Raw genomic sequence first — 13,496 nt, forward strand, 5'->3', positions numbered from 1 at the left:
TTTTTTTTTTGTAACACGTGCTCTGACCTACTCTCCCACCCTGTAGTTACAACTATGATAGTTGAAAATATCGATGGTTATATTAATAATTTAATTAAAAAATTTCAAAAATAAGTAATTGAAAATAATCAAAAATAACAATTATGTTATTAAAATTAATTAATGAAATTTTTTTGAAAGTAATTAATTATTAATCGTCATTTAAAAGGTGCAAATATTCGTATTTGATCATTAAATGGTTACCAAAAAAAAAACATGTTTTAATTAATAATCATTATGATTATTAATCATTATTTAACAGGTCTGTTTTAAACCAATTTTTTTTGAATCTTTCATTTAACTTTTGTTTTTCCTATTTTTTTTACAAAACTCAGTTTTGAATTTTAAATGGATTTCCACTAGGCATTAAATGGTAAAAAATGACAAATGACAAAGTTGGGCATTCAAAAATAATCGTGTAATTACGTTAAAAAAATTGTCATTAAGTTCATTTCCACGTTGCATTTTTTTTTTTTTAAATGGCATACACATTTTGTCATTTCAATGCCTAGTGGAAATTTGGCATAACTGTATTATAATCACGTACGCAAGTTCATTCAAATTATCTCGAGAAGAGAGAATTTACGACAACTCGCATTAAAGCATTGAAAAATTAAAACAGAAAACAACAACATTGAAACGAATGTCCGCTAAAAATGAGAATAACTGTGAGTTAGATAATTTTTGTTATGCTTATCATTTGTTGTTACAAATAAGCCTCAGTAAATTACGTCCAGTTGCACGTCTGCAGCTGCGGCAAAACCAAATCACCAGAAATGGCAGCAGCCAAAGCAGAAGCAAGGGGGCAGCATCCGTACCAGCGCGCAGGAAACACTGGCCAAAGCGGCAAAGCTCGTTGCTGTGGGAAATTAATCACGATTATAATTTAAGCTGAATTATGAGCTAAAGCTGCTGAACGACCAACCAACCAAATAACAACAGCGATCCAGCTACCGCACACTACCAAGTGGCAGCAATAGCAACCAGAAAACAACAACACAGATAGCATTTTGTGTATCGTTCGTCCTATCGAAATCTAACGCCAACCAAGTGGGCATTGCATTGCTTTGAAGCGTAGATATTTGGAAGGCATACCGAAAACTAAATTGTACACATGCATATATATACATAGGGGCACAAATAACAGTAGTAACATACCTACTTAAATAGTACCAAAGCAAATACATAAGTAAGTAAAAGTTCGCTAAAGTCAACATATAGCGCGGCAAAACTAGACATTACAAATCTATGTATGTATGTACGGAGTTATTCTACACACACTACAACACCACGCTAAAATGGCTGCACGTATTTCAATGACATTTGGCATATTTATAGGCTATGATATTTTTTGAAGGGGGTTGCCACTTTTTTCAAAAGTTAAAACCAACTATTTATCATGTTAAATAAACTGTTACAACAATGTGAGTGTCAAAAAAAAAAATCTGATTTATTTTAAAAATATTTTTCAAAAGATTTGCCACCTTTTCGTAAGCATGAAGTAAATTTAGTTAACTATTTAAATAAAATATTTTAGTATGGGCACCAAATGAGAAGGGTTTAAGACAAATTTAGTTCTAAATATTTTCAAAGATGGTTGCCACCCGTTAAGAATTTCAAATACAATTTAATTATAAGGCTAAACGAAATGTCTCAATAAGCATATCAAAGGAGAGACGGTTGAGAAAGTTTTCTTTTGAAAATATTTTTGAAGGTAGTTGCCACCTTTTTATAAACATAAAATCAATTTAATTAGCAATTTAAATCAAATATTCTAGTGGGAGAATGAGAATGAGAAAGTTTTAAGATAAATTGATTTCTAAATATTTTTAAAGAGTGTTGCCACCTGTTAAGAAATACATAATCAATTTATTAAACAAATTAAATGGAATTTCGTTCGAAAATGTTTTTGAAGAGGGTCGCCACCAGTTAAGAAATTTAATATCATTTTAATCGACAAGTTAAATGAAATATTTAAGTGTAGGTTAAGAAATTTAGTGTCATTTTAATCGACAAGTTAAATGAAATATTTAAGTGTAGGTGTCAAATGGGGGAGATTGTAGTAAGCTTTGCGAACTTTCAAACCCCTGCAACTGTATGAAAAGTACGAAACCTTTTTTTTAAGACAACGCGCAAGGTTTCAAGAAGCAGCACTTTACGACGAAACTCTGAGGCTAATTGAGGATAAACTTTTCTCAATGGTGGGAAAACGGATGTGAGATGTCTACTCGCCCACTCCGCTACGAACGCAGAGCCTAAACTATTTCCCGAGCAAAGGCAAATTTCCCACAAATTTGTGGGCCACGTGGAGAGTGGAGAAAGGGCCTTTATTTCTTGGACACACTAGCTGATAGCGCGTTTTTGAATCGGCAATTGAGATAAGGAGTTCTTCAACCAAATTCTGAAATAGGCGTTCTTCAATAAAATTCTGAAGTAGGGCATATTTATATACTTGTATATATTTACATACTATGTTTCTACTAGTGAACCCGCATGGCGTCAAAACGCCCAAAATTTAATCTTAAAAGTCTAAAAAATATTCTGAATATTAATCAGAGCTATAAGCGATTCGAGTGCCATATTTCAACTAAACGCTGTGCAGCCGTATCTGAGTGAAGAGTGGCCCTCGTATAGTTCCGGTTTTTAATATCTCCAAAATTTCAAATAACTCTGTACCGATAATTTCGACTGATATTCATATTTTCATTATTCATTTGGCTTTGAATTTACCTTTTAAATGGACGGCAACCCTCTTCAAACACCTCAAAAATAGTTTTAGCGTTCAAACTAAAAATTTCATAACAATTCTTCACTTGGCACCCGTATTTGAAAAAATTTTCATATAAGGTATTTAACCTTGACTCGACTTAATTATTCTCGTCTGACATTGTTGTAAATATTTTATTAAACTGACAAATTAAGTTGAATTGGATTTTTTAAACATGTGGCAACCCTCTGAACATAGTTCAGAAATAAAGCCGTGCCAAACCCATTTCGATTGATGCCAATATTTTAATAATTTATTTGGCTTATTAAATAATTTAAATTTAACTTTTTAAACAGTTAGCATCCCTCTATAAATAACTCAAAAATAATGTTAGTGTTGACACTAAAGATTTCTTAACAGGCTTTTGTTTGACATGTTTTTGTTTATGTTGTTGTGTATAAGTTAACTGAAATCGACTTTTGAAACAGGTGGCAACCCCCTTCAAAATATTTACAAACTATTACATTCTTAAAATCTTTTCGCCTAGCACCCAAATAGTGATAAACATACATATCCATTACCTAATTACCCTAATTTAAATTTCCCTCCAGTGAAACTAAGGAACAAAGCTTCTAAACCCATTTCGATCGATACGCATTTTGTAATAATTGGTTTAACTTTTAAAATAATTTTAACTTAATGCATAGTGAATGTAAAACTTATTTTTACTTTTAAATTTAAAGAGGTTTACAAAATATCGAAAGCAAGTAATGTATTTAATTAGAAACATAAATTAATTAAAAAAAACAGATATATTTCTATAAAAAAATTGACATTAAATAAAAATAAATTAGATAGTCAACACTCTTCAAGGATTTTGAGTATGCAGTTTTGAAATCCTTTTAATTTTAGTACATGAAATTACAAGTACAACATCGATATTTTTACGAAGTTCGAAACTTAGATTTATTCGGTTTTTGTTAAGGAATAAACTATATTTTTATAAAAAGAAATAACTAAAATTAAATAATTATAAAAAAATAGTCAAAACTTCACAATGCTTTTGGTTTTGAACTCGGATTCAGAAGGAACATACTTTATTGCAGTACTGTCAAAAAAAGCGATTTTTGCATTAAAAAAATATTTTGTTTTTTTAAATCATACTTCTAAAAATAGAGCTTAGTTTAGTTTTTTTTTTAAACATAATTTATTTAAACACATCATTCCAAAAACTCAAAAACTAAGCACCAAAAAATTAAAAAAAACTAAATTTTAAGTAATGGAAAAACAAAATAGCGAAATATAATACCGCTTTCTTACAGCAACAATTTGAATTGCACATTTGAATTTCTGAGTTTTGAAAAAAAGTATTGTTAAAATTTGCACGTACTTAACTGCAGGCACTAGTTTTTCTCAGTTTTATAGGAATTTTCCAGACAATTTACTTCAACAAAGTGTCAGTTGTGGTATGTTTTACACCCCATCAGCACCATTCTTGTCCCTTAGCCCCCTTTATGATGCCCAGTGTCACACGCATCGATAACATACATAAATATCTACTACGTCTACACATTTGTATAGAGACATACATAAATATGTACTTATGTGCATATTATAATTGCTTTCAACATGAAATTGAACTATAAAAATTTATTACTTTGTCATAGACATCTGAACATCTCTACATACATACATACTTAGTGCTTGGCAGTTTCATTAGCGGATTCGATTGCCCTTTAATGGAAAACTCTTTTACATCTATGCATGTATGTATGTACATACATATGCATACAAATGTATACAAATATAGAAAGCATATTTTCTGTTGCATTAGCAAATGTAATTGAACAATTTCTTTGTGTTGTTGTTGTTATAATAATGTTAAAAACAAGACAATTAAATGCACTGTTAGAGTAGGGTTGGGGAATTCGTACATTTGTGAAAGAGTGTGTGTTTGTTGTTGCCACATTTTGTGTCACATTACTTTAAAATTTCATTTCTACGTTGTCACTACATATCGCTCGTTTGATGAAAGAACGTCATAACTCGAAAAATAAAAGTTTTAGTAAGCTATTTTTTCCTTGAACTCCGCAACTGAAATTGAAAGAGTCGTGACTAATATTTTTATTTTATTTTTTTCATAAAACTATGTGGTAGTGGTAATTCGCTGAAATCCATCATATAAATCTAAAGTGAATTTCGAATATTTCATTGGTTATGACCTTTTGCATTTCAGCGATGGTGTTTGTTACATCTTTTTGAATTTCAGGTGACGATATGTACATAAATAACAGTTAAGGAAATGTAAAAAATATAATTGTAAAATTTAATTCCAATGATGCAGCTGTTATCCAGCCATAGTTTGGTTCTATATTTTGTTTGTTTTATATTTGTAACTACCAAGGAAATTACAAATTATCACCTATATGCAGGCCCGTTGACAGGGGTGGGTCGGGGGAGCTTCCCCCGGGCCCGGTTACTTCAGTAGTCTAGATTTATCCGAAAATTAAATTGGTAAATAATCATCGCTTGCTAGGTTGATAAATTTGTATAAAAAATTTGATTCCAAAAATATTTTGCAGGTAGGAAAGGTGGCCCTGCACATATCCATATAGTACCGGGCCCGAATTTTCTCTTGACGGCTCTGGCTGAATAACACAATTGACAGATATCATTGCGGGATTCTTTCGGCCTGTTTAACGCAAAATTTTACTTTTGAATTATGTCATTCTTCTAAATTGGAAATAAGCGATATATGTAAATAGAAACATTTTAAGCGCTTGTGTTCATCTAAATGAATCATTGTTCTTCAAAGTAAATAGTGTTGAACGGAACATGTTAAGTAATTTAGTTTTATTGACTTTCAGTGTAATGTAATTTTGCTTTTTTTTCGTGTTTTGTTATTAAGACTTGAAGAAAGCAACCCATCACCTAAAAATAGTGTTTCAGATATTAAATACGGAAATTGAGTGAATGGATATCTTACGAGGTTGTGCCAGTTGTGCATTCCGAGTGCAAGTCTTTCTGCACTTAGTCCTTCCACTATGCTCGTGGGCGCCCTTTCTGGGTGCTGAATTCAAGAATCTTTTTACCAAAGCCTCGTTATTCAAAACCTATACAACATGCCCAAGACGGCGCATTGGATATCTAGGAAAACAAATTACATACATATATGTATATCGTTTTATATAAGAAGATTAGGGTTGCCAGTATTTTCTAAGATATTTATAGTACTTAAGAAAAAATCGAAAAAATATAGTACACTTCAAATATATATAGTATTTTATTTAAAAGAAAAGGTGATATCGATTTTTACCGAAGTGTGGACAAAACGATACTAGTAAATACAAGTACATACTCGATACTTTTCGTCCGATACCAAGCAATTTTTGTATCGATACTTTTGTACCGAGTACTGAGTAGGTATCGGAAGAAAGGATTTGTATCGAAACCCAATTCGGTGACAATTTTATTCCCAATAGTTGCCAACGAAAAAAAAGTCCTACAAAGAAAGACCCATTATCATCTAATCTAAGTCCACTTTAACTCATATTTAGCTATAGGAAGCGAGGTAAATTAAAAACACAATGTCTCCAAAAGGATTAACCAAAGTGCTTGTTTTATTTCATCCCGTTTATATTCAATTTAAGGCAAATTTACAAGCCCAAAAGTGGGGCAGAAAATTCGATAAGCTCACAAAAAATTCTAACTATTTTAATTTGCAACGGAACCTTTGGCAAAATTTTTGAAGGAAATGTTTTGAAAGTTTTTTTTTCTCTCCTGTAAAATTTTTACATATGGACTTAGCAACTTTTCACTCTAAGCTAGCCATGTGAATGCCTGCAAAACACTCCAAAAATTGTCAAGATTATTACTTCTTTCAGAAATATACTATTGTTACTCTGCAAAAATGCTGTTGACCAGTGTAATCATACAGATAACATTTGGATGAAATAAATTATAACATAACTGTTATACTAACCCAATCGCTTTCTCTTTGTACAAAATAAATTATTATGTATAACAAATAAAATACGTACATAAAAAAGAAGCAATTTCTGTTAACAAAATTCTGTGGCGTTTTTATAAAACAACTTATCGGACCAGAGCACCTTTTTCTTGTTTGTTTTGGGAGGCTATCCTAGTAAAACATGTTTTAAAGCTTAAAGTTTTTCTTAAAAGGACTAAGTACCACCATTGTTCTAAAATCAAAAATTATCGTCACATAAGTTATTTTGAAAATTCATACAAAGAGTTTTTTTTAATAAGCAATTATTATATATGTACAAATATCGATATAAGTAGGTATCGATACTTTCATTCGATGCTACTTCCAAGTACAGGTATCGATACTTCCACGGTATCGTTTGATCCCTATGCCGAAGTTGTTGGAATAGAGAGTAGAAATGAAATAATTTTAAGTAAATTTGTTAATTCTTTTCAGTTATGTTACCTTTTTTAATTATAATTTTTTCGATTATAAACTCACAATGTCCTTTTACTTTAAGGAATATTTCATTTAATATTTGTTATTTCAGTATAAAGGTCATCCATTCTAATACTCATTTTTTGCGTGCAAACTACTAAAATATATTTATATTTATAATTGAAGAAATATAGTATATTTGCGTACTATATTTTTTCCAACAGTATATAGTATGCCGACCGGAAAAATAGTATAATACTATAGATTATAGTATGGTTGGCAATCCTATTTACGACAGCTAAGGGTCTTTCTTTATAAGCGCTTAATATAGAAGGTCAGACATGTCGTCTTCTTATTAACTTAAGCAGGTAAATAAGGCTAGGTAAGGGAGATGAACAATTCTCATAGCCCCTTTGAAATCTCTCGCGTAGGATACCGTCTGGGTAATGTATCTATACTTTGTTCCCTTCTAGCCAAAATATGGAAAACAGTACTCCACTTTTGTGAACTTCTGACGAAGATGTTTTAGCCTCCCAATTAGCGAAAATGTGCAAAAATTATAAAAATTCTGCAAAATTGCATCTAAATTTTAAACTTTTTAATCAGATTTTTTAGAATTATTTTGGTTATCTAGTTTTATATTTAGTCCAATAAATGTTAGTAGAACGCCATGTAAGCTTGAAGTTCCTAAAAAATCGCGTTGATTTTTGATAATTTTTAACCCGAATGTATTACGCACTGTTTTCCATACAAAAAAATTGCCAAAAATCAATGCGATTTTATAACAACTTAAAACTTACATTTCCTTGCACCAAAATTTATTAGGCTATATAACTGATTAAAAAGTTGAAATTTTGCAGTTTTTATAATTTTTACACAAAGTTTGAAATATGAATTTATATGGCTTTTGTTAGATAATAAGCTATACTTTTATAAAAAAAATATTAAATAAACAAAAGCAAAACAGGAAAAATTTGTTAAAATGTCGTGTCCCTATTTATTTTTCCGCCACGGTATATAGTTCTCCGGTACGTGTGTTTGTGAGTAAATTTCTCCTAAATATCTGGACCGATTTCAATAAAATTTTTTATGTGTGTGTTTGAGTGAGCCCAAGCTGTTTAAGATTCACAGGAATCGAGTTATTACTAAAAATTGTCGTGCTGTTACATTGCTCCAATGTATCATACAGAGACACCAGGATTGAGTTGTGCAGTGGTTAAATTCAAATTACCAACGTTAAACCAACCACCATAACCATTTCCCTGTTTGCCTTATGGCGACTTATCAGAATAAGGACAATTCTTGATGAATGCCGACAAATGCAATGATTAGACATTTAAAATATTTCTTCTGCAATAACTCTACGTATATTTATTTGATTTCTGTCAAAAAAGATACTCAGGCATTTTGAAACCTGCTATAAATACTATACAGATTCAAGGATAGTTTCACCATCGAACCATTGCTGCAGCCAGGGAGTGAAGAAGTAAAAGTTCTTGAAATTTATTTCGTTGGAAACTTCGTATCGAAATGGATAAGTTCTGTGCGATGAACCGTGTTATGAAACGCCTGATCATTGGAGATTTCCAAAAACTTCTTCACGGACATACCTTTTTTTTTTGATCTTAAGATGAAGATATGCTTTCTGACAACCACAAAACTTAATTCCGAGCAGATAAATGCGCGACTGGAAGTCACAAATGTTTAACAAAAAAATTAATTTTCGGCGGGACGAAGTTCGTCGGGTCCGGAGATGAAATTCATTCGCGAAATTTGATTAACTGCTCCAGCTGAAAGTATCCTCAAAAAGTAAGGATACATATATAAAGTCTAGATTAAATCTGAATATAAAGAATCGGCTATGGTTTTCGTGGAAATGCAATCTATTACGTTGAAACGTAGAAAACACGCCGTTAGACTGTATCAAATGACAAGAGTGAATGACGGCTGACCCAATCAAGTAAATAAAAAACAAACAAGCAAATACACTGAACTGCGAAAAAAGGAATCAAAAGTGGATACACACATACTCACACATGTACTAAATATGCCCTGCAGGAAATGTATCTAACTTTAAGTTAATTTCAAGTTGATTGGGAAGTAACTAAAGGTCACTATTATCTATAAATTTACTTTGAGCAAACTAACTATATTTCTATGGCGGTGGCCGCGGAACCTCTGCATTAGATGTCTACCAACTTGTAACTAACTACTTTTGGACATAAAATATCAAGAAGAAATATACATTTTTTTAAATTTTTTTACTTGTTTATTTACTTTATTTAGCATTACATATTTATTTATATATTCTACTGTAAGTGGTCCCATATTCGAATGCCGTCAAACAATTTCAAAATGATAACACATATTCAATTTATTTGCCCTGAAAGCGAAAAAGTATTTGTGAAGTGCAGAAAAAAGTGTGTTCAAAGTAGAATTCGGACGAGGATATTTACATAGAAGCTTGTTTCTCGAAAACAATCTCCCGAGTATGTCTACTTGACTCCAGCATTAAAATTCAACTAGTCTGAAGTTAGCTTTTTGTAGTTAACTTAAAGTTAAATATTTTATGCAAATCCCGTTAAAATCTATTTGCAAGTGGTTTATTTTTTTTATCAATTAATAATCTTTTTCTGCAGGGTATGTACATATGTATGTAAGTATGCACGTTTGGTTGCAAGAGCTCCAGCCACTTGAGAATCGACGTCTCGATCGTGTGTTGTTGCTATTTGTTAAAGCTGAAGCTATTGTTGTCAACAGATGGTACAACCTTTTATATGCCTATTTGTCTGTCCGTATGTCTATCACTCTATCAATCTGCAGCAGCAGGCAATGAAATTCGTAGTATAAAGAGTGAAAAGTCAATGCACGTTTGACATTCACAGTGAAACTGATACTGGTACTGTGTGTGCATGTGCATGTGCGATTCTATCTTGCACATGCATACATATGTAGGTATGTATGAATATACAAAAACACCAGAGCGTAAATAAAAATTAAGTGAAGTAAATGCGTGTTATATCTACAAAAGCGCGCTCATACATCTAGGTACTCCTCATTCGCGAGCCTTTCACTTCACGAAAGGATCATCATTGTTTTCTGGCCACCGCATCGTTCGCCGCCAAACTCTTGAATTTCCAATGCCAATCGATGACAGATGTCGTCTGTCGGTAGCCTACATACATATGTATGCACATTTATCGATTGTTAGCGTCAACAATATTCACAAGTTGACATTCACGAGCCGTTGCCTTGGGTGTAATGTCAGCGCGTAGTAGAATGAACGCAAAAAAAAAACAACAACCACCACATCAGCGCAAATCCAATTCAAAAGCAAAGACCATGTTGAAGAGCGGCATTCAATAGCAAGGGCACTTAGGGCCGTTTTCTCAAGTCACCGGTAACTTTAAGGCTCACTTTATATTTAAAGGTTGCATTAAAATTTATGATTGTGTCTAAAGTAAAGCATTTTATTAACGGGTTTAATTTAGTTTACAACGAAGAAACATACACACGTCAAAAACCGATAATAGAAATGCTTAACTTTAGACATAGCTTTATTTTTAATCCGACCTTTAAGTATAAAGTGAGCTTTAAATTAAAGGTTACATGAGAAAATGGCCCTTAGTAATTTAAATGTGAAAATACACATAACATACAAACAAACACTTGTTCCAAACGCCATACAACACAGCAACAACAAACGTACATTATATGTACATACATATGTATGTAGAAAGTGCCAAGAATAACGAACACTCAATACGCTGACAAGCGATAAGATGAATTTACCCTAAAGTGGCTGACATATGAACATACATATATGTATGTATATCTACATATGTAAGGGAGTGCGTTTCCTTGTGCTGTACCCTACTTCAGCACCATTTTCAAGTCCTTATGCGCAGCATACAAATGCATGCATACCTACATATTTATATTTACAAGTAATTTTCCAGTTGTTTTTATTGTTATTGTTATTGCTGTTGTGCTGCTCCCTCACTTTTTCGCTACTACTCGCTATTCACTTACATTGGCACCTTCACCTCCGCACTCACCTTTATTCTGCCAATCTGCGACTGCCTCTCGTTCCTATTTTTCGTCTTCTTCTTCTTCTTACATTTCCTACATTTATTGGTCACACACAGCTGAGATGGCGCGCGGATCCATTATAGCCAAACATCCATCTAATCTGGCACTTGGATGCCGACGCTAGCATTGCTTTTCTTCACGCTGATGTTGCCATAGATTGAGCTGTAGTATGTAGTATTTGTTAGGTATGAATGTTCATGTTGTTGTTATTGTTGTAAGGAATTTTTATTGCTATTTTCTAGGTGAATATGCGAGCGAGAAAATGTTGTTGGCATCATCGCTGCCGTAATCGCTGTCAGCACATTTTGTGAGTAATGTTCTTTTATTGCGGTAGGCTCATAAGGTCGGTGTTATGCAGACAAACTTTTGTTTGCCGAATTAAATGGCGGCTGCTTAGTTTGCTCGGAGGTGGTTATGTCGAGTTTGGCACAGGGTTGCACGTTCATTATGGTTTTCATGGCTATTGCCAACACGAAATGAGAATTTCAGATGTACATAACGCGCAAAATTTAAAATTTTTGTATATGACAACACCGAATTTGCTGCAGTTTGACCAAACAAAATTAGTTTGCTGTGAGAGTCGCCAAACTCGCTCTCTCAGAGTTTGCTGCAACAACAATTGCACGCAGTTTGCCAAACAAAATTTCTGCATAACACCGACCTAAGTCGTTGTTTTATTTTTTATTAAGTCTGTAAGTACGTATGTATGTATGTGTGTATGCGCCCATAAACCTTTGCACATTTATGTGAGTGCTATGTTTGTATGTAGAAATCTCTGGCGTACAAAAAGCGGAGCTGATCAGCGAGCAAAATATAATATCCACATTTCTAAGTAATGTACACTCAGTGTTTTGCTTTTTATTTTTGCTTACAAGGCAACCACTTCCTCAACCTACAGATGTGGTATTAGTATCTTGAGTCAAACAGCCGGGCTAACGATAGCCTTAACAGGTGCAAACCCTCTTCAATCACCTCAACAATATACTAAGTGTTCAAACTGAATATTTATTAACAGTCTTCCGTTTGACAGCCATGTTTTAATATTTCATATACCTTGTGTCTAATTTATGTAATTAAATTAGACTTTTCAGACAGGTGGCAACAATCTTAATTTTTTTGTTTAAATACAACCTTCTTAAACATGATGACAGATGAACATCCATATTGTAATAAATATTTCAATTATTTAATTTGCTTAATTTACGTTTAAATTTTTTTTTTTTTAAATAGGTGACAACCCTCCTACATGTAGGTTAGAAATAAAGACTTTTCAAAACCACTTCGATCGATACTCACATTGCAATAATTCATTTAACTTATTAATAATTTGAATCTAACTAAATTTTTATACAGGTAGCAACCCTCTTAAAAGTATTAAACCTCTTTCGTCTGTCACCCCTACTGTTTCAAATCCTTAATTTAGGTACCTTATTTTCTTAACTAAAGTGGATTCTTTTTAATGTTTAGAAGTGAAGCCTTTTCAAAACCACTTCGATTGATACCCTATTGAAGTAATTTATTTAACTTAATTGAATTTAATTGTCTAACGGTGTGTTCATACCATTTTTTAATTTTAAACTACTGTATTTTTCTTTTTTGATTTATTTTTTATTTTTTAAATCCAATTTCTTTTCTTTTTTAATTTAGTTTTCTTTTAATTATTAGCTTTTTTGTTTTAGAAAGAAACATGTATACATACGTACATACATTTTTATACCCGAGCGCACTTGTGCACAAGGGTATATTAATTTTGTTCACATAACGGTTGTTTGTAACAGCCAAAACGAATCGAGATAGATATAGACAAATGTATACATAAATGATCAGGATGAAAAAAGAAATCGATTAAGCCATGTCTGTCTGTCCGTCCGTCTGTCCGTCCGTCCGTGTACACGATAACTCGAGCAAAAATTGAGATATCTCAACGAAATTTGATATGGAGGTTTCCCTTAATCCAAGGTAGGTTGGTATTGAAAATGGGCGAAATCGGACTTTAACCACGCCCACTTCCCATATAACGGTAATTTCCAGAAATACGAAAACTGCGATATTTTAGTAACTACTGAAGATAATTCACTCAAAATTGATATTTACAATAATTTTTAGACGAAAAATAAGAATATTATAAATTTTTGGAAAATGGGCGTAGCCACGCCCACTTATGGTTACATGTGTATATCTTGGTAACCGCTGCACCAATTTCTTCCAAACTTGGCACAGTTGTTAGCCTTG

This window comes from Rhagoletis zephyria, unplaced genomic scaffold, assembly GCF_001687245.7.
Source record: "Rhagoletis zephyria isolate East Lansing unplaced genomic scaffold, Rhagoletis_zephyria_1.1 Rzeph_scaffold_03179, whole genome shotgun sequence".
NCBI lineage: Eukaryota > Metazoa > Arthropoda > Insecta > Diptera > Tephritidae > Rhagoletis > Rhagoletis zephyria.